Source organism: Somniosus microcephalus, chromosome 4, assembly GCF_052327205.1.
Source record: "Somniosus microcephalus isolate GS21.2 chromosome 4, FLI_Smic_1.0, whole genome shotgun sequence".
Lineage (NCBI taxonomy): Eukaryota > Metazoa > Chordata > Chondrichthyes > Squaliformes > Somniosidae > Somniosus > Somniosus microcephalus.
In genome coordinates, this window is record NC_140990.1 from 107344533 (window position 1) to 107368326 (window position 23794).

Consider the following 23794-nt stretch of genomic DNA (forward strand, 5'->3'; position numbering starts at 1 on the left):
GATCCATTCACCCATCTTCCTAACACACACGAAAATCATTGATACATCTTGGAATCTCACAAAATGCCCCAGTCACCCATCATTCTAACTCACAACAAGAGCCATTCAGCCATCATCCCAACTCATGCATGCTGCATTCACACATCATCCTAACTCACACGACGGCCAGCCACCTATCATCCTAACTCACAACAAGACCAATTCACCCATCACTCTAACTCACAGGAACCCATTCACCCATCATCCTAACTCACACCAAGATCCATTTACCCATCATCCAAACGCACACGAAGATTTGAGTTGACGTTTCGGGTCGAACCCTTCTTCAAAACTGGAAAGAAAAGAAGATAGATCGGAGGCATGGCTGCGATTGGACAAAGGTATAAAAGAAACTAAATAAGAAAAAGAGACAATAAAAGGTATTAGAAGCTAGACGAGATGGTAATAGGCTGAGATTAGGTGTAAAGTGTACTGGCAGGGCAAGAGATAGCTGCCAGGTTTGAGAGAGAAACAAAACGAAAGGGCGAGGGGGGGAAAGGAGTGGAAAAATTACAAGAAAAATGAAATAGGGGCAGAGAATATGACCTGAAATTGTTGAACTCGATATTGAGTCTGGAAGGCTGCAGAATGCCTAATCGGAAGATGAGTTGCTGTTCCTTGAGTTTACATTGAGCTTCCGTGGAACAATACAAGAGGCCAAGGACGGTGAGGTCCGAGTGGGAATGGAGCGGTGAATTAAAATGACAGGTGACCAGAAGCTCGGGGTCACCCTTACAGACTGAACACAGGTGTTCTGCAAAGCGGTCACCAATCTGCGTTTGGTCTCCCCAATGTAGAGGAGACCGCATCGTGAGCAGCGAATACAGTATTCTAGATTGCGAGAAGTACAAGTAAATCACTGTTTCACCTGGAAGGCGTGTTTGGGGCCCTGGACAGTGGGAAGGGCGGAGGTATAGGGGCAGGTGTTACATCTCCTCCGCTTGAACGGGAAGGTGCCAGGCGAATGGGAAGGTCTGTTTGGGGTGATAGAGGAGTGGACTAGGGTTTCTCGGAGGGAGCGGTCCCAGCGGAATGCTGAAAGGGGAGGGGAGGGGAAGATACGTTTGGTGGTGGGTTCAGTTTGGAGGTAGCGGAAATGCTGGAGGATGATCCATTGAATGTGGAGGCTGGTGGGGTGATAAGGTGAGGACAAGGGGAACCCTATCGTAGTTCTGGGAGGGAGGGGCAGGGGTGAGGCCAGAAGTGCGGGAGATAGAACTGACACGGTCGAGGGCAGTGTCAACCACGGTAGAGGGGAATCCTCGGTTGCGGAAAAAGGAAGACATGTCTGAAGCACTGGTGTGGATGGCGGCATCATCGGCGCAGATGCGGCGGAGATGGAGAAATTGGGAGAATGGAATAGAGTCCTTACAGGAAGCTGGGTGGGAGGAAGTGTAGTCCAGGTACCTGTGGGAGTCAGTGGGCTTGTAGTGAATATTGCTCGATAACCTATCCCCAGAGATGGAGACGGAGAAGTCGAGGAAGTGAAGGGAAGAGTCAGAGATGGACCATGTGATGGTGAGGGAAGGGTGGAAATTGGAGGCAAAGTGAATGAAATTGTCTAGTTCAGGGCGACAGCAGGAAACGGCACCGATACAGTCATCAATGTATCGGAAAAAGAGGTGAGGGAGGGGATCCGAGTAGGACTGGGACAAAGATAGTTCCACATAGCCCACGAAAAGGCAGGCATAGCTAGGACCCATGCGGGTACTCATGGCAACACCTTTGATTTGGAGGATATGAGTGGAGTTAAAGGAGAAGTTGTTCAATGTGAGAGCATTCACACATCACCCTATATGCACGAAACCATTAATCCAATATCCTAACTCACAACAAGACCCATTCTCACATCATCCTAACTCACCATAAGATCCATTCACCATCATCCTAACACACACCAAAAACATTCACCCATCATTGAAACTCAAACCAAGACAATTCACACTTCATCGAAACTCACACCAGGCCCAATTCACCCATCATCCTAAATCAAGAAAAAATCCATTCATCCATCATCGAAACTCACACCAAGGCCATTCACTCATCATCCTATCTCACAACAAGCCCATTCACCCTTCATCCTTACTCACACCAAGCCACATACACAGATTATCCTAACTCACACCAAGACTTATTTACGCATCATCCTAACTCACACCAAGAACCATTCACCCATCGTCCTAACTGACACTAAGATCCATTCACACATCATCCTAACTCACACCAAGATCCATCCACACTTCATCCTAACTCACACCAAGCTCCATTCTCCCAGCATCCTAACTCACACCAAGATCCATTCATACATGATCCTAACTCACACCAAGACCCATTCACACATCATCCTAACTCAGAGAGAGACCCATTCGCACATCATTCCATCTCACATCAAGATCCATTCATTCATCATGCTAACTCATTTCAAGCCCGATTGTGACATCATCGTAACTCACACCAAGCCCCATTTTCCCATCATCTTAACTCACATTCAGCCCCATTCACCCATCGTCCTAGCTTACACCAAGACCCAATCACTCATCATCCTAATTGCCACCAAGTCCCATTCAACCATCATCCTAAGTCACATCGATCCCCATTCACCCATCATTGTAACTCACACCAAGAACCTTTCATCCATCTTCCAATATCTCACCAAGTCGCTTGCACCCATCATCCTAACTTATACCAAGGCATATTCACCCATCAACTTTACTGACACAAAGACCTATTCACCCATCATCCAAACTCACACCAAGACATATTCAACCATCATCCTAACCCACACAGGACCCTCTTCACCCATCATTTTAACTGACAACAAGCCCCATTCAGCCATCATCCTAACTCATGACAAGCCCCATTCACCCGTCATCCGAACTCATCTGAATTGGCATTCACCCATGATCCTAACTGACACCAAGTTCCAATCACTCAACATCATAACTCACACCAAGCCCCATTCAGCCATCGTCATAAAACGCACTAAGACACATTCACCCATCATTCGAACAGACACGAAGCACGAATCACCCATCATCTTATATCATGACAAGTCACATTCACCCATCATCCTACATCAAAACAAGCCCCCTTTTCCCCTCTTCCTAACTCAAAACAAGACGCATTATTTCATCATCCTAAATCAAACCAAGCCACATTCCTACATCCTTCTATCTCACAAGAAGAATCTTTTACCCATCATCCTAACTTACACCAAGACTCATTCATTCATCATCCCAACCCTCAAAGAACCACATTCACCCATTATCCTAACTCACACCAAGCACCATTCACAAATCATCCTCTCTCACAACAAGTCCCAATCACCCATCATGCTAACTCACACCAAGCCCATTTACCCATCATCCTAACTCACACTAAGACCCATTCACACATCATCCAAAATCAAACCAAGATTAATTTACCCATCATACTAACACACACTAAGATCCATTCACCCATCATCCTATCACAGAATAAAATCATTGACACATCGTCGAACCTCACAAAAATCACCAGTCACCCATCATCCTAACTCACACCAAGAACCATTACCACATCATCGAAAGTCACACCAACACCCATTCACAGATCATCCTAACTCATACCAAGCCGCATTCACACAACATCCTAACTCACACGACACCCATTCACCTACCATCATAACTCACAACAAGACCCATTCAAACATCATCCTAACTCACACAAACACATTCACTCATCATCCTAACTCACACCAAGACACATTTACACATCATCCGAAATCACACCAAACCCACTCACCAATCAACCTAACTCACAACAAGACCCATTCACCCATCATCCTAACTCACACGAAATCATTAACCCAATATCCTAACTCACAACAAGACCCATTCTCAAGTCATCATAACTCACAATAAGATCCATTCACCCAGCATCGTAACACACACCAAACGATTCACCCATCATCGAAACTCCCACCAAGACCAATCACACATCATCGAAACGCACACCAAGCCCAATTCACCCATCATCCTAACTCAAGACAAAATCCATTCATCCGTCATCGAAACTCACACCAAGGCCATTCACCCATCATCCTAACTCACAACAAGCCCATTCACCCATCATCCTAACTCACACCAAGCCACATACACACATTATCCTAACTCATACCAATATTATTTACGCATCATCCTAACTCACACAAAAAACCATTCACCCATCGTCCTAACTGACACGAAGATCCATTCGCCCTTCATCATAACTGACACTAAGACCCATTCACCCATCATCCTAACTCACAGCAAGATCCATTCACACATCATTCTAACTCACACCAAGACCCATTCACACATCATCCTAACTCAGACAGAGACCCATTCGCACATCATTCTATCTCACATCAAGATCCATTCATTCATCATACTAACTCACTTCAAGCCCGATTGTGACATCATCGTAACTCACAGCAAGCCCCATTTACCCATCATCTTAACTCACAACCAGCCCCATTCACCCAACATCGTAGGTTACACCAGGACCCACTCACTCATCATCCTAACTGCCACCAAGTCCCATTCAAACATCATCCTAAGTCACACCGATCGCCTTTCACCCATCATTTTTACTCACACCAAGAAACTTTCATCCATCTTCCAATATCTCATCAAGTCGCTTGCACCCATCATCCTAACTTATACCATGGCATATTCACCCATCAACTTTACTGACACCAAGACCTATTCACCCATCATCAAAACTCACACCAAGACATATTCAACCATCATCCTAACCCACACAGGGCCCTCTTCAGCCATCATTTTAACTCAATACAAGCCCCATTCACCCGTCATCCTAACTCACCTGAATTCGCATTCACCCATGATCCTACCTGGCACCAAGTTCCAATCACTCAACATCGTAACTCACACCAAGAACCATTCAGCCATCATCATAAATCGCACTAAGACACATTCACCCATCATTCGAACAAACACGAAGCACGAATCGCCCATCATGTTATATCACAACAAGTCCATTCAGCCATCATCCTAACTCTGACCAAGACAACTTACCCATAATCCTACATCACACCAAGTCACATTCACTCATCATCCCAAATCACACCAAGACCCATTCACCCATCATCCTAAATCAAAACAACCCCCTTTTCCCCTCATCCTAATTCAAAACAAGACACATTCTTTCATCATCCTAAATCAAACCAAGCCACATTCATCCATCCTTCTATCTCACAAGAAGACACTTTTAGCCATCATCCTAACTTACACCAAGACTCATTCATCCATCATCCTAACTCACGAAGAAGCACATTCACACATAATCCTAACTCACACCAAGCACCATTCACACATCATCCTAACTCACAACAAGACCCAACCACCCATCATCCTAACTCACACCAAGCCCATTCACTCATCATCCTAACTCACACTAAGACCCATTCACACATCATCCGAACTCACACCAAGATTAATATACCCATCATCCTAACTCACACTAAGATCCATTCACCCATCATCCTAACACAGAATAAAATCGTTGACAGATCGTCGAAACTCACAAAAAGCCCCAGTCACACATCATTCTAATTCACACCAAGACCCATTACCACATCATCGAAAGTCACACCAACACCCATTCACCGATCATCCTAACTCCTACCAAGCCGCATTCACACATCATCCTAACTCACATGACGCCCATTGACCTATCATCCTAACGCACACAAACACATTCACCCGTCATCATAACTCACACCAAGACACATTCACACATCATCCGAACTCACACCAAACCCACTCACCAATCAACCTAACTCACAACAAGACCCATTCACCCATCATCCTAACTCACACGAAAGCATCAACCCAATATCCTAACCCACAACAAGAGCCATTCTCACATCATCCTAACTCAAATTAAGATCCATTCACCCACCATCCTAACACAACCAAAACCATTCACCCATCATCGAAACTCACACCAAGACCATTCACACATCATCGAAACTCACACCAAGCCCAATTCAACCATCATCCTCACTCAAGACAAAATCCATTCATCCGTCATCGAAACTCACACCAAGGCAATTCACCTATCATCCTAACTCACCACAAGCCCATTCACCATCATCCTAACTCACACCAAGCCACATACACACATTATCCCAGCTCACAACGTGATCCATTCACCCATCATCCTAACTCACACCAAGATTGTTCACTAATCATCGTAACTCACTCCAAGACACATTCACCCATCATCCTAACTCACACTAATAACCATTCACACATCATCCTAACACACACCAAAATCATTCACCCAACATCTTAACCCAGACCGAGCCCCATTCACGCGTCATCCTAACACACACCAAAACCCATTTACCCATCATCCTAACTCACAACAAGACCCATTCACCCATCATCCTAGCTCACACTAAGACCCATTCACCCATCATCCTAACTCAGACAGAGACACATTTACCAATCATGCTAAATCATATCAAGTCCATTCACCCATCATCCTAACTCACACTGAGCTCCATTCACCCATCATGATTACTCACACCAAGACCCATTCACCCATCATCCTAACTCACACCAAGATCCATTCATCCATCATCCTAACTCACACGAAGCCCAATTCACCCATCATCTTAACTCACAGCCAGCCCCATTCGCCCATCATTCTAGCTTATACCAAGAACAATTCACTCATCATCCTAAATCCCACCAAGTCCCAATCACACACCATCCTAAATCACAGCAAGACCCATTCATCCAACATTCTAACTCATACCAAGAACATTTCACGCATCATCCTAACTCAAACCAAGCCCATTTACCCATCATCCTAACTCACACCAAGCTCCATTCTCCCATCATCCTAACTCACACCAAGACCGATTTCACCCATCAACCCATCTCACACTAAGATCCATTCACCCATCATCCTAAGACACAACAAAACCATTCACCCATCATCCTAACTCACACAAAGATCCATTTACCCATCATCGTAACACACACCAAAATCATTCACCCATCATTCGAACTCAGACCAAGACCCATTCACACATCTTTTTATCTCACATCAAATCCCACTCACCCATCATCCTAACTCAGACAGAGACCCATTCAACCATCATCCTAACTCAAACCAAGACAATTCACCCATCATCCTAACTCACACTGAGCTCCATTCACACATCATGCTAACTCACACCAAGAACTATTCACCTATCATCCTAACTGACGACAAGACCCATTCATCCATCATCATATCTCACATCAAGCCCGATTGACACATCATCGTAAATCACACCAAGCCCCATTCACCCATTTTCTTAACTCACACCCAAATACATTCTTCTTCAGCCTAGCTTATACTAAGACCCATTAAGACCCAGTCACGCATCATCCTAAATCACACCAAGTTCCATTCAGCCATCATCCAACTCCCAACAAGACCCATCATCATCGGCGACCACTCAAATTCGAGTATGGTATGTCCTTCATCAGTCATCTACTATGTGGGTCTTTAGGTGGCTGTGGAGGTCAATTCGAGATCCACAGACTCTACTGCAGTGTGGGCATGTAAGACTATTGGTAGTAACTGGAGTATGGGTCTTCTTAAGTTGTTGTCTCTCCTTATGGCGCTGGCGTTTATCCTCAGCGGCACGCTGGAGATTCTTTTCATGTAGTGTGGCACCATTGTGGATGCATTTTCTCCAATTGTCTCTGTCCAGTGCGATATCCTCCCAGTTATTAATATCGATATGGAACTTTTTAAGGATTACTTTGATGTTATCTTTGTAACGCTTTTTTGACCACCAGGAGACCTCTGCCCTTCCTTCAATTGGGAGTACAGAACCTGTTTTGGGAGACGTGAGTCTTACATGCGAATGACATGCCCAATCCATCGGAGTTGATGCTGCATGATGAGCGTAGTGTTGCTGTAGATATTGGCCTCTTCAAGTATACTCCAGTTGGTACGCTTGTCCTCCCAGCTGACCCTCAAGATTTTGCATAGGGAGAGTTGGTGGTATTGCTCTAAGGCTTTGAGATGTCTACTGTACGTAGTCCAGCTTTCAGCTCCATATCAAAGGGTGGGAAGGATGATGGCTTTGTATACAAAAATTTTAGTTTGGACTCGGAGGTCAAGATTTTCAAAGACTCTCCTCCTCACTTTAGAAAAGGCTGCACTTGCACAAATCAGGCTGTGATGAATTTCAGAATCAATGTCAGCGTTGGAGGATAAATGGCTACCAAGATATGGAAAGGTGTTGACTTTTTCAAGGATTTTATTATCAATCTTTATAGAGGGAGGAGGTACAAGCTGATTAGGTGATGGCTGGAGGAGCACCTGGGTATTCTTTATATTCATGGTGAGGCCCAGAAGTTTGTAGGCTCTGGAAAAAACATTCAAGGTGTTTTGTAGATCATGCTCGGAAAGAGCTGTGATGGCGTTATCACCTGCATACTGCAACTCCATAATGGTAGTGATGGAGACTTTGCTCTTGGCCTTAAGCCTGTTGAGATTGAAAAGTCGGCCATCAGTACAGTAAAGGATTTGAATTCCGGTGGGCAGGTCATTGCCGATAAGATCGAGGATAACTGAGATGAACACTGCAAAAAGGGTTGGAGCAATGATGCAGCCCTATTTTACTCCTGTCTCAAATGTAAAGGGCTCTGAAATAGAACCACTGCTGCTGAGAACTGCTGCGGGCATTTTGTCATGTAGCAGCCTCAGAACTAAGATGAATTTATCGGGACAACCAAGTTTAGACAAGATGTGCCATAAAGTCTGGCGGTGGATGGTGTCAAAAGCTTTAGTTAAGTCTATGAAATCTATGAACAGTGGTTGCTTTTGTTCACGGCATTTCTCCTGTAATTGACCTGCTGTGATGATCATATCAGCTGTTCCTCTGGATGCTCAGAAACCACACTGCGACTCCGGAAGCACCTCCTCAGATAACGGCAGAAGTCTATTAGCAAGCACACGGGCAACCACTTTTCCTGTGGAAGAAAGAAGGGAGATACCTCGGTAGTTTCCACACACCGACTTTTCCCCCTTTTTAAAGATAGTAACAGTCAAAGCGTCTCTGAGATCTTGTGGAATTTCTTCCTGCTGCCATGTTTTTAGGAGGAAGGAATGTATGTGTGTCAGGAGCTCAGGGCTACCTTTTTGAAGGATTTCTGCTGGAATCCCATCTGAGCCGGCAGCTTTATTGTTTTTCATGGACCTGATGGCATTCTGCACTTCTACAATGCTTGGATGTACACCCATTTCCTCCTTTTCTGGTCTCTGTGGTAATTGATTGATGGACTCCAGATGTGCGTTACTGTGTCGGTTCGAGCAGTTCTTGAAAATGCTCCCTCCATCTTGTGTCAATTGCCTCCTTCTCCTTTAGCAGAGTAAAACCATCCTTAGAGCGTAAGGGGTTTAAGCCACGGTAGCTTGGTCCGAAAACTGCCTTGGTGGCACTGAAGAAGCCTCTGGAGTCCCCAGTATCAGCCATACGTTGTATTTCTAGGGACTTTTGAGACCACCAGTTGCTCTTCATCTCCCTTATTCTCTGCTGGACATCTGCCTTAGCTTTAGCATGAGCCTCTCATTTGGCCTTGCTGCTGATGTCGTTTTGCCAGGCGCAGAATGCTATCCTTGTCCTTTCTATGAGCTGCTCAATTTCTGAGTCGTTCTCATCAAACCAGTCCTGATGTTTTCTGGACTTGCAACCGAATATGTTCTGGGAGGTGTTGACGATAGTGGCTTTCAGCAGTTCCCAATGTTCTCCAGTATCATGTGGATATTCCTTTGGAAGACTTTGCCTGATGGAATCCTGAAAGCACTGCTGAATGGCAGTGTCTGCAAGACACTCAATGTTTAATTTTGGCCGGAATTTCTTCTTCTGAGCACGTATCTTGGGCTTTAGTTTGAGGGACATAGTTGCTCGGATAAGGCGATGACCTGTCCAGCAGTCATCAGTGCTGAACATGGCCTTAGTGACCAGAACATCACGACGATCCCTTGCCCGTACAATGACATAGTCAATGAGATGCCACAATTTTGAACGGGGGTGCCTCCAAGAGGTTTTGTACTTGTTTTTTCGTCAGAAGAAAGTGTTTGTGATTATGAGGTTGTGCTCAGCACATTTAGTGAGAAGAAGAAGTCCATTTAAGTTGGACTTTCCGATGCCCTCTTTTCCTATGATACCTTTGCATAGTTGGTAAGCCCGACCGACCCTGGCACTGAAGTCCCCAAGAAGAATGACTTTATCGTCTTTTGGGATACCAGACAAGGTTTTATCCAGGTCAGCACAGAAGATCTCCTTTACTTCATCTAGCGAATCCACGGTGGGAGCATAAGCACTCACAACTGTTTCCATCTGATTGTTGGATAGGGTTAGACGCATTTTCATGAGGCGTTCATTGATTCCTACAGGAAATTCGGAGAGTTGGCTAACAAGCTCATTTTTGATGGCAAATCCAACTCCATGGATCTGGGGGTTTTCCGTTGGCTTCCCTTTCCAGTAGAATGTGTAACCCCCCTTCTCCTCCTTCAATTGACCTTCTTCTGCTGGTCGAGTTTCAGATAGGGCCGCTATATCAATGTTGCATCGTTTCAGCTCTCTGCATACGATGGCCGTCCTTCTCTCTGGTCGATCAATTGTTGCACTGTCTACTAGTGTCCGCACATTCCATGCTCCGAAGTTCAATTTTCTCTCTTTAGGACCGCACTTTGGTGACCCCTCTGGATGCGGTATTCCAGACAGAGTGTTATTGTGGCAGGCTATTTTTGGGGCACCATTTCTAGCCTCCTCCCTGTTCAGGTTGAGCAGAGCAGATCCTAAATAGGGCTGCTCAATCATGGATGTAGCTGCCGGGGGACTCCCCTGCAACGATCCAGGAGCCCGACGCTTGAATCAGACACCCACCGCCTAGTGTGCCAGCTTGTGATTAGGAGCTTCCAGATCTCACAATCCTGCCGCCATCACCACTTACTGATCGCCACAGGACTTTAAGCTGGCATGTTGTAAAGATAAATGTATATCCCTCTGAAGGACGCCTGTGCGTGGTATCTTTTAGCATGGGGTGGTTGGTGCACAGCCAGCCACCACACGATCCTTAACAGAAAAGGTGCCAGGGTCCAGTGGCAAGGAAAAACCGAGACGACTGGAGACCCCTCTCTGCTGCAACCTTCTTCCACCTTCACAGCCGTTGTGGTGCTTCTCGCAGCCCCTGAACCAAAGTGATTCAGAGTTACCACCATCATCCGCCTGATCCACCGTTGAGGACTTGGTATGGATCGCACTTCGTCTGGAACCTCCCCCTTGTGCTTACTGCCTTGGGTGACCCTGCCAAGACCTATGCTCCCGACGGCATCGCTCACAGGTTCATAGGTTGATGCAAGCCTTTCCACCACGACAAGGTGGCGACCCATAATCCTAACTCACAGCAAGGCACATTCACCCATCATCCTAAATCACACCCAAACCCATTCACCCATCAACCGAGCTCACACTAAGACACATTCACTCAGCATCCTAAATCACACCAAGCTCCATTCACCCATCAACCGAGCTCACACCAAGACCCATTCACCCATCATCGTAACTCACTCCAAGGCCCATTCACATATCATCTTAACTCACACCCAACCGCATTCACCCTTCAGCCTAGCTCACACCACAGCCCACTCACTCAGCATCCTAAATCACACACAAGACCCATTCAGCCATCATCCTTATTCACAACGAGCCCCATTCACACATCAACCTAACTCACACCAAGATTCATTCATCCATCCTCCTAACTCACTACATGTCCAATTCACCCATCATCCTAACTCACAAAGAGCAACATTCACAATTCATTCTAACTTACTACAAGACGCATTCACCCATCATCATAACCCACACCAAGACCCATTCAAACATCATCCTAGCTCAGATCAAGATTCATTCATTCATCATCCTAACTCATACCAATCCCGATTGACCATCATAGATACATAGGTACATAGAAGATAGGAGCAGGAGTAGGCCATTCGGCCCTTCGAGCCTGCTCCGCCATTCAATGAGATCATGGCTGATCATCCAAATTCAGTACCCGGTCCCTGCTTCCCCACATATCCCTTGATCCCTTTAGCCTTAAGAAATATATCCAACTCTTTCTTGAATATACTTAATGAACTGGCCTCCACCGCCCTCTGTGGCAGAGAATTCCACAGGTTCACCATTCTCTGGGTGAAGAAGTTCCTCCTCATTTCAGTCCTAAATGGCTTACCCCTTATCCTTAGACTATGACCCCTGTTTCTGGACTCCCCGGCCATCAGAAATATCCTTCCTGCATCGAGTCTGTCCAGGCCTGACAGGATTTTATAGGTTTCGATGAGATCCGCTCTCAATCCTCTAAACTCCAGTGAGTATAAACCCAATCGACCCAATCTCTCCTCATACGTCATTGCTGCCATCCCAGGTATCAGCCTGGTGAATCTTCGCTGCACTCCTTCCATGGCATAAACATCCTTCCTCAGGTAAGGCGACCAAATCTGCACACAAGGCCCTGTACAACTGTAGCAAGACATCCTTGTTCTTGTACTCGAACCCTCTTGCTACGAAGGCCAACATACCATTTGCCTTCTTAACCGCCTGCTGCTCCTGCATGCTTACCTTCAGCGACTGGTGTACAAGATAACCCAGGTCTCTTTGCACTTCCCCTTCTCCCAAACTATTACCATTCAAATAATAATCTGCCTTCCTGTTTTTGCCACCAAAGTGGATAACCTCACATTTATCCGCATTATAGTGCATTTGCCATGTTTCTGCCGAATCACCCAACCTGCCCAAATCGTGCTGGAGTTTCACGACATCCTCCTCACAGCATACCCTCCCCCCAGCTTTGTGTCGTCTGCAAATTTGGAGATATTACATCCAAATCCCTCGTCCAGATCATTAATATATATGGAGAACAGCTGGGGTCCTAGGACCGATCCTTGCGGTACCCCACTAGTCACTGCCTGCCACTTGGAAAACGAGCCGTTTATTCAAACTCTGTCCGCCAACCAGTTCTCTATCCAAGTCAATACCTTGCCCCAATCCCATGTGCCTGAATTTTGCACGCTAATCTCTTATGCGGGACCTTATCGAAAGCCTTCTGACAGTCCAAATACACCAGATCCACTGTTCTCCCTTATCTATTTTACCAGTTACATCCTCAAAAATTCCAGTAGATTAGTCAAGCATGATTTACCTTTTGTAAATCCATGTTGAATTTGTCCTAACTCAAACCAAGCCCCATTCAACAAACATCCAAACACACCAAGACCCATTGAGCCATCATTCTAACTCACACCAATCAACATTCACCCATCATCCTATCTCACAGCAAGATCAATGCATCGATAATCCTAACTCACATCAAGCCCGCTTGCCCTATCATCCTAACTCACAACAAGCGCCATTTGCCCATCATCTTAACTCACACAAAGACCCATATACACATCATCCTAGATCACACACAACCCTAGTCCGCCATCATCCTTGCTCACACCAAGAACCATTCACTCATCATCCTAAATCACAAAAATACACATTCACCCATCGTCCAAACTCACACCAACCCCGTTCACCAATCATCCTAACTTATAACAAGGCATCTTTACCCATCAACTTAACTGACACCAAGACCCATTCACCCATCATCCTAACTCATGCCAAGACCCATTTACACATCATCCTAACTCACACCAGGACTATTCACCCATCAACCTAACCCAAACCAAGCCATCTTCAACCACCATCCTGACTCAGTACATGCCCAATTCACTCATCATCCTAAATCACCAGAAACCCGAATCACCCATGTTCCTAACCCACACCAATTTCCAATCACACAGCAACTAACTCACACCAAGACCCATTATCTCATCATCCTAAATCACAGCCAGACTCATTCACCCATCATCCGTCATACACCAAATTCCACTCACCCATCATCCTACCACGCACCAAGCCCCATTCAAACATCATCTGAACTCTCACCAAGACCAATTTACCAATGATCCTAACTCACAGCAAGAACAATTGACACATCATCCTGAATCGCACCAAGCTCCATTCAACCATCATTATATCTGAGACCAGGACCCATTCTCCCATCATCCTAACTCACAATAAGACCCATTCATCCATCATCCTAAATCAGACCTAGCCCAATTCACCCATCATCCTAACTCACAACAAGACCCATTCACCCATCATCCTAACTCACACCAGCCTCGTTCACCCATTCTCCTAAATCACAAGAAGACCCATTCAACCATCATCCAAACACACACCAAGACCCATTCACCCATCATTTTAACTCACACCAAGACCCATTCATCCATCATCCTAAATCACACCAAGCTCAATTCATCTATCAGCCTGAATCACACCAAGACCCATTCACTCATCATCCAAATTAAAACCGAGCTCCATTGCACCATCATCCCATCTCACACCAAGAACGATACACCCATCATCCAATCTCACACCAAGTCCATTCAACCATCATCCAAACTCAAACCAAATCCCATTCACCCATCATCCAAACTCACAGCAAGACACATTTACCCATCATCCTCACTCTCACGGGGACACATTCACCAACCATTCAAATCACACAAAGACTCTCTCACCCATCATCCTAACTCACAACTAGACTGATTCTGTCATCATCCTAACTCACAGCAAGACCCATTCATTCATCATCCTAAATCATACCAAGCTCAATTCACCCATTCTCCTAAATCACAAGAAGACTCATTCACCCATCATCCAAACACACACCAAGACCCATTCACCCATCATTCTAACTCACACCAAGGCCCATTCACCAATCATCTTAACTCACACCAAGACCCACTCACCCATCATCATAACCCACACCAAGACTCATTCAAACATCATCCTAACTCAGACCATGATTCATTCCTCCATCATCCTAACTCACACCAAGCCCGATTGACCATCATCCTAATTCAAACCATGCCCCATTCAAACATCATCCAAACTCACACCAAGAAACATTGAGCCACCTTTCTAACTGAGACCGAGCCCCATTCACCCATTATTCTAACTCACACCAAGCCACATTCACCCATCATCCTATCTCACACCAAGCTCAATTCACCCATAATCCTAACTCACATCAAGCCCGCTTGCCCTATCATCCTAACTCCCAACAAGCCTCATTTACCCATCATCTTAACTCACACAAAGACACATACACACATCATCCTGGATCACACCTAACCCCATTACCACATTAGCATTGCTCACACCTAGACCCATTCAGTCATCATCCTAAATCAACCCAAAACACATTCACCCACCATCCTAATTCACACCGTGTTCAATTCACCCATCATCATAACTCACACCAAGAAACATTCTCACATCGTCCAAACTCACGCCAACCCCTTTCACCCATCATCCTAACTTATACCAAGGCATATTTACCCATCACCTTAACTGACAACAAGATCCATTCTCCCATCATCCTAACTCACGCCAAGACCCATTCACATATCATCCTAACTCACACCAAGACTATTCACCCATCAACCTAACTGAAACCGGGTCACTTTCACCCACCATCCTGACTCACTTCAAGCCCAATTCACTCATCATCCTAACTCAACAGAAGCCCCATTCACTCATGTTCCTAACCCACACCAAGTTCCAATCACACAACAAACTAACTCACACCAAGACCTATTAACCCATCATTCTAAATCACAGACAGACTCATTCACCCATCATGCATCGTACACCAAACTCCATTCACCCATCATCCTAACTCGCACCAAACCCCATTCACCCATCATCTTAACTCAGACCAAGACCCATTCACCAATCATCCTAACTCACATCAAGAATCATTCAGTAATCATCCTAATTCACAGCAAGAAAAATTGACCCATCATCCTGAATCACACCAAGCTCCATTCAACCATCATTATATCTCAGACAAGGACCCATTCTCCCATCATCCTAACTCACACCAAGACGATGCACCCATCATCCTAAGTCACACCAAGATCTTTCAGCCATCATCCTAACTCTCACCAAGAAAATTTACACATCATCCAAACTCACAACAAGACCCATTCTCTCATCATGCTAACTCACACCAAGAACAATTCATCCATCTTCCTAAATCACACCAAGCCCAATTAACCCGCCATCCTAACTCACAAAAATACCCATTCACCCATCATTCTAACTCACACCAAGCCCCGTTCACCCATTCTCCTAAATCACAAGAAGACCCATTCAACCAACATCCGAACAAACAACAAGACCCATTCACCCATCATCCTAACTCACACGAAGACCCATTCACCAATCATCTTAACTCACACCAAGACCAATTCACCCAAAATCCTAACACAAAATGAACCACATTAACCAACTTTCTAACTCACAACAAGACGAATTCATACGTCATCATAACCCACAACAAGACCCATTCACCAGTCATGCTAGCTCACACCAAGGTTCATTCATCAAACATCCTAACTCACACCAACTCCATTCACCCACCATCCTAACTCACACTGGGCTCCATTCACCTATCATCCTATGTCATACCAAGACCCATTCACCCATCATCCTAACTAAATCCAAGACCCATTCACACAGATCCTAACTATCGCGGAGCACCATTCACCAATCACACTAACTCGTAGCAAGGCCCATTAATCCATCATCCTAACTCACAACAAGACGCATTCGCACATTATCCTAACTCACACCAAGCCCGATTGACCGTCATCCTAACTCACACCAAGCCCAATTTCCTCATAAACTTAACTCACACAAAGACATATACGCAAATCTTCCTAGATCACACCCAACCCCATTTACCTATTATCCTAGCTCACAACAAGACCCATTCACCCATCCTCCTAAATCACACCCAAGAAACATTCACCCATCATCCTAACTCAGACCGAGCCCCATTCACCTATGATGCTAACTCACACCAAGACCAGTCACACATCATCCTAACTCACACCAAGACCGATACACCCATTATCCAATCTCACACCAAGTCCATTCAACCATCATCCAAACTCACACCAAATCCAATTCACCCATCATCCAAACTCACAGCAAAACACATTTACACATCATCATCACTCTCACGGGGACACATTCACCAACCATCCAAATCACACAAAGACACTTTCACCCATCATCCTAACTCACAACTAGACTGATTCTGTCATCATCCTAACTCACACCAAGACCCATTCATCCATCATCCTAAATCATACCAAGCTCAATTCACCCATCATCCTAACTCACAGCGACCCGCTTTCACACATCATCCTAACTCACACCAAATGCCATTCACCCATCATCCTAACTCACACCGAGACCCATTCACCCATCATCCTAACACACGGCAAGATTAATTTAAACATCATCCTAATTCACACCAAGTCCCATTCTCCCATCATACTAACTCACGCCAGCACACATTCACCCATCATCCTAACTCACAGGGAGCCCCATTCACCCATCATCCTAACTCACACCAAGACCCATTCACCCATCATCCAAACTCACAGCGACCCGCTTTCACACACCAACCTAACTCACACCAAATGCCATTCACACATCATCCTAACTCAGCCCAATCCCCATTCACCATCACCCTAACTCATACCAAAAACTTTTACCCATCATCCTAACTGAAACCAAGACACATTCACCAATCATTCTAACTCACAAAAAGACGCATTCATCCACCATCCAAACCCACAGCAAGACCCATTCACCCATCACCCTGACCCACACAAAGAACCATTCATACATCATACTAACTCATACCAATGCACATTCACACATCATCCTTACTTACTGCAAGACCCATTAACGCATCATCCTAATTCACACCAAAACCCATTCTCCCATCATAATAACTCACGCCAGCACACATTCATTCATCATCCTAACTCACACCGAGCACCATTCACCCATCATCCTAACTCACACCATGCTCCATTCTGCATCATCATAACTCACAGAGAGCTGCATTCACTCATCGCTCTAACTCACCCAAGTTCCAATCAGCCATCATCCTAACTCACACAATGAACCATTCTAACATATTCTAACTCACTCCAAGATCCATTCACCCATCACACTAACTCACACCAATACCCATTCACATATCATTCTATCTCACACGAAGACACATTCACCCATCATCCTAATTCACACCGAGCCTCATTCACCCGTCATTCTAACTCACAACAAGAAGCATACACCCATCATCCAACTCATATCAAGACATATTCACACATCACCCTAACTCACACCACGGCCCGTTCATCCATCATCGTAACACACAGAAGAACACATTGACACAACATCCTAATCCAAACCAAGATTTATTCTCCCATTAAAATAACTCACAACAAGACACATTCACCCAACAAACTAACTCAAAACAAGACACATTCAAACATCATTCTAACTCACACCGACCCCCATTCACCCATCATCCAAAGCCACACCATGACCCATTCACCCAACATCCTAACTCACACCAATACCGACTCTCCCATCATCCTAACTCACACCAACCCCAATTCACCCATCAATCTAACTCACACCAAGACCCATTCATCCATCATCCTAACTCACACCAAGACTCATTCACACATCATTCTAACTCACAACAAGATCCATTCACCCATCATCGTAACTCACACCAAGACCCGTTCACACATCTTCCTAACTCACACCGAGCCCCATTCACCCATCCTCCTAAATCACACGAAGAACCATTCACCAATCATCCAATCACACACCAAGACCTATTCACCCTTCATTCTAACTCACACCAAGACCCATTCACCAATTGTCCTCTCACACCAAGAACCATTCCCCCATCCTCCTAAATCACATGAGACCCATTCACCCATCATCCAATCACACACCAAGACCCAATCTCCCTTCATACTAACACATGCCAGGACACATTCACTCATCATCCTAATTCACATCGAGCACAATTCATCCAACTCAAACAAAGACAATTCACCAATCATCATATCTCACACCAAGATGCATTCACCCATCATCCTAACTCACACCAATAAACTTTCACACATCATCCAAATCAAACCAAGACCCATTCACTCGTCATCATATCACTCACCAAGACACATTCACACGTCTTCCTAACTCACAGCAAGACCCATTCTCCCATCATCCTAATACACACAGGACCCATACATTCATCATCCTAACTCATCTCAAGCCCCATTCACTCATTATCCTCACAGGAATATAATTCATCCATCGTCCTATCTCATCCCAAGACCCATTCAACCATCGTTCTATCTCACCCCAAGCCCCATTCACCCATCACCCTAACTCACACCAAGATACATTCACACTCATCCTAACTCAAACAAAGACCCATTCACCCATCATTCTAACTCACACAGAAGCATTCAACCATCATGGTAATTCACACCAATAACCATTCACCCATCATCCTAACTCACACCAAGCCCAATGCAACCATCAACATAAATCACACCAAGAAGAATTCAACCATAATACTAACCCATACCAAAACCCATCACCCATCATCCTAACTCACACCAAGCCCAATGCAACCATCAACATAAATCACACCAAGAATTGAACCATAATACTAACCCATACAAAACCCATCACTCATCATCCTAACTCACACGAAGCCACATTCACCCATCATCCTAATTCACACCGAGCCCCATTCACACATCATCCTAACTCACACCAAGAACCATAAACACACCATCCAAACTCACACCACGACCAGTTTACCCATCATCCTAACTCACAACAAGACCCATTCACACATCAGCCTAACTCAAAGCAAGACCCATTCACACATCATCCTAACTCACAGCAAGACCCATTCATCCCTCATTCTAATTCACAGCAAGACCCATTCACCCATCATCCTAACTCACAACAAGACCCATTCACCCATAATCCTAAATCACACCGACCCCCATCCACCAATTCTACTAAATCAAAGGAAGACCCATTCACCCATCATTCAAACACACACCAAGACACATTTACACATCATCCTAATTAAAAACAAGACGCATTCACCCATCATCATAACCCACTCAAAGTCCCATTCAACCATCATCCAAACACTCACCAAGACCCATTCAGCCATCATTCTAACTATCACCAAAACACATTCACCCATCATCCTAACTCACACGAAGAGCATTGACACGTCATTCTAATTTACGCCAAGGCACTTCAGCAATAGTTCTAACTCACACCAAGACAATTCACCCATCATCCTTTTTCACACCAAGACCCATTCACTAGTCATCCTACCTGACAACAACAACCATTCACATCTCAACCCAGATCACATCAAGCCCCATTCGCCCATCATTCTATTTCACACCAAGACCCATTCACCCATCATCCTAAATCACACAAAGACTATTCACTCAGCGTTTAAACACTCACCAAGACACATTCACACATCATCCTAACTCACACCAAAACCCATTCTCCCATCATCCTAACTCCCACCAGGTGCCATTCACTCATCATCCTAACTCAAAGCGAGCACCATTCTCTCATCATCATAACTCACCCCAAGCCCCATTCACTCATTGTCCTATCTCACAGTGAGCCACATTCACGAATCATCCTGACTCGCATCAAAACGCATCAGACATCATCCTAACTCACACGAAGGCACTTTCACCCGTCATCCTAACCCACACGAAGAAACATTCACCGATTATCCTAAATCACAACAAGCCCAATTCACATATCATCCAAACACACACCAAGTCCAATTCGCATATCATCCTAACTCACAAAGCGACACATTCACACATCATTCGATCTCTAACAAGATGCATTCACCCATCATCCTAACCCACACAAAGACCCATTCACACATCATCCAAACTCACACCAAGATATTTTCATCCATCATCCTCTCTCACACCAAGCCCGATTGACCCATCATCCTAACTCACACCAAACTCCATTCAACCATAATCAAAAGACACAACAAGACCCATACAGCCATCATTTTAACTCTCACCAAGACCCTTTCACATTTCATCCTAATTCACACCCAGCCCATTTATAAGACATCCTAACTCACACCAAGGCAATTCACACCTTATCCTATCTCGCACTAAGACCGACACACTCATCATCCTAACTCACATCAAGACCCATTCTCCATTCATTCTAAATTACATCAAGCCCCATTCGCCCATCATTTTAACTCACACCAAGACCCATTCATGCATCATCCTAAATCAACCAAAATCCATTCACTCGGCTTCATAACACTCACCAAGTCATATTCACACATCATCCTAACTCACAACGAGCACCATTCGCCCATCGTTCAAACTCAACCCAAGCCCCATTCACCCATCATCCTAACTCACAACAAGACACATTCACCCATCATCCTAACTCACAAGACCCATTCTCCCATCATCCTAACTCACACCAAGCCCAAAACACCCATCAGCTTAACTCACGCAAAGACACATTCACCCATCTTCCTAACGCACACCAAGCCCAATTCACCCATAATCCTATCTCACACCAAATCACATACACCCATCATCCTTATTCACACGAAGACCATGCAACCATCAACTTAATCCACACCGAGCCCCATTCACCCATCATCCTAACTCACACCAAGAACCATACAACCATCATCCAAACTCATTCGAAGCCCATTTCACCCATCATCCTAATTCATGCCAAGACATATTCACCCATCATAATAACTCACAGAAAGAACCATACAACCATCATCCTAAATCAGACCAAGACCCATTCACACATCATCCTAACTCACATCATGATCCATTATTCCTTCATCCTAACTCACTCCCTGCCCCATTCACCCATCATCCTAACTCGCACCTAAACAATTCACCAATGATCCTAACTCACACGAAGCACAATTCATTCATCATCCGAACTCACACCAAGCCCCATTCACACATCATCTTAACTCAGACTAAAACCTATTCACCAATCATCCTAACTCACACCTAGACAATTCATCCATCATCCTAACTCACACCAAGACCCATTCATCCATCATCCTAACTCACAACAAGAAGCATTCACCCATCATCCTAACACGCTCAAAGAACAATTCACATATCATCTTAACTCAGACTAAAACCTATTCACCAATCATCCTAACTCACACCTAGACCATTCACCCATCCTACTAAATCACACCAAGACACATACACCCATCATCCTAACTCACAACAAGAAGCATTCACCCATCATCCTAACACACTCAAAGAACAATTCACATATCACCCTAACTCACACAAGCGTTCATTCATCCATCATCCTAACTCACACCAAGCCCGATTGACCCATCATCCTAACTCGCACCAAGCCCCATCCAACCATCATCCAAACACACACAGAGAGCCATTCACCCATCACACGAGTTCAAACAAAGACCCATTCAACCATTACCCTAACTCGCACCAAGACACATACACTCAACATCCTAACTCACAACAAGACGCATTCACATATCATCCTAACCCACTCAAAGACCCATTCACCCATCATTCTAACTCTCACCAACACCCATTCACCCATCTTCCTAACTCACATGGAGAGCATTCACCCATCATCCCAGATCACATCAAGCCCCATTCGCCCATCATCCTAACGCACACCAAGACACATTCACCCATCATTCTTAATCACACAAAGACCCATTCACTCGGCTTCATATCACTCACTAAGACACATTCACATATCCTCCTAAGTCACACCAGGATCCAACGTAACATCATCCTAACTCACACCAGGACCCATTCACTCATCATCCTAATTCATACCGAGCAAGATTCACCCATCAGCCTAACTCACCCCAAGCCCCACTCTCACACCATCCTAATTCACAGAGATCTGCATTCATCGATTGTCCTATCTCACCCTGATCCCCATTCACCGATCATTGAAACTCACTCCAAGGCCCTTTCAACCATCATCCTCACTCACACCAATACCCATTCATCCATCATCCTAACTGAATGGACCTCAATGTTAGTAATCTCAGGATTGCTACCAGTGCCACGTGTTAGTCAGAGTTGAAATAGAAGGATATTTCAGAAAAATACGTGGCTAGAGGAATGGTGCAAGGGGGAGGGATTCAAATTCCTGGGACATTGGAACTGGTTCTGGGGGGGTGGGATCAGTACAAACCGGATGGTTCGCACCAGGGCAGGACCGGGACTGATGTCCTAGGGTGAATGTTTGCTCGTGCTCTGGAGGAGGGTTTAAGCAAAAATGGCAGGGGGTTGGGAACCTGAGCAGGGAGACAGAGGAAATGGAAACAATGATAGAAGCAAAAAACAGGAAGGAGAAAAACAAAGGTGGCAATCAGAGAAATCAAGGGTTTAAATAAAACATGGCCACACTAAATAATAATTCTAAAAGGACTAAGAGCGTTAAAAAAACAAGCCTGAATGCTTTGTGTCTCAATGCGAGGAGCATTCGTATTAAAGTGGATGAATTAGATGTGCAAATAGAGGTAAACGGATATGATTTGATTGGGATTATGGAAACATGGCTCCAGGGTGGCCAAGGCTGTGAACTCAACATCCAGGTGTATTCAATATTCAGGAA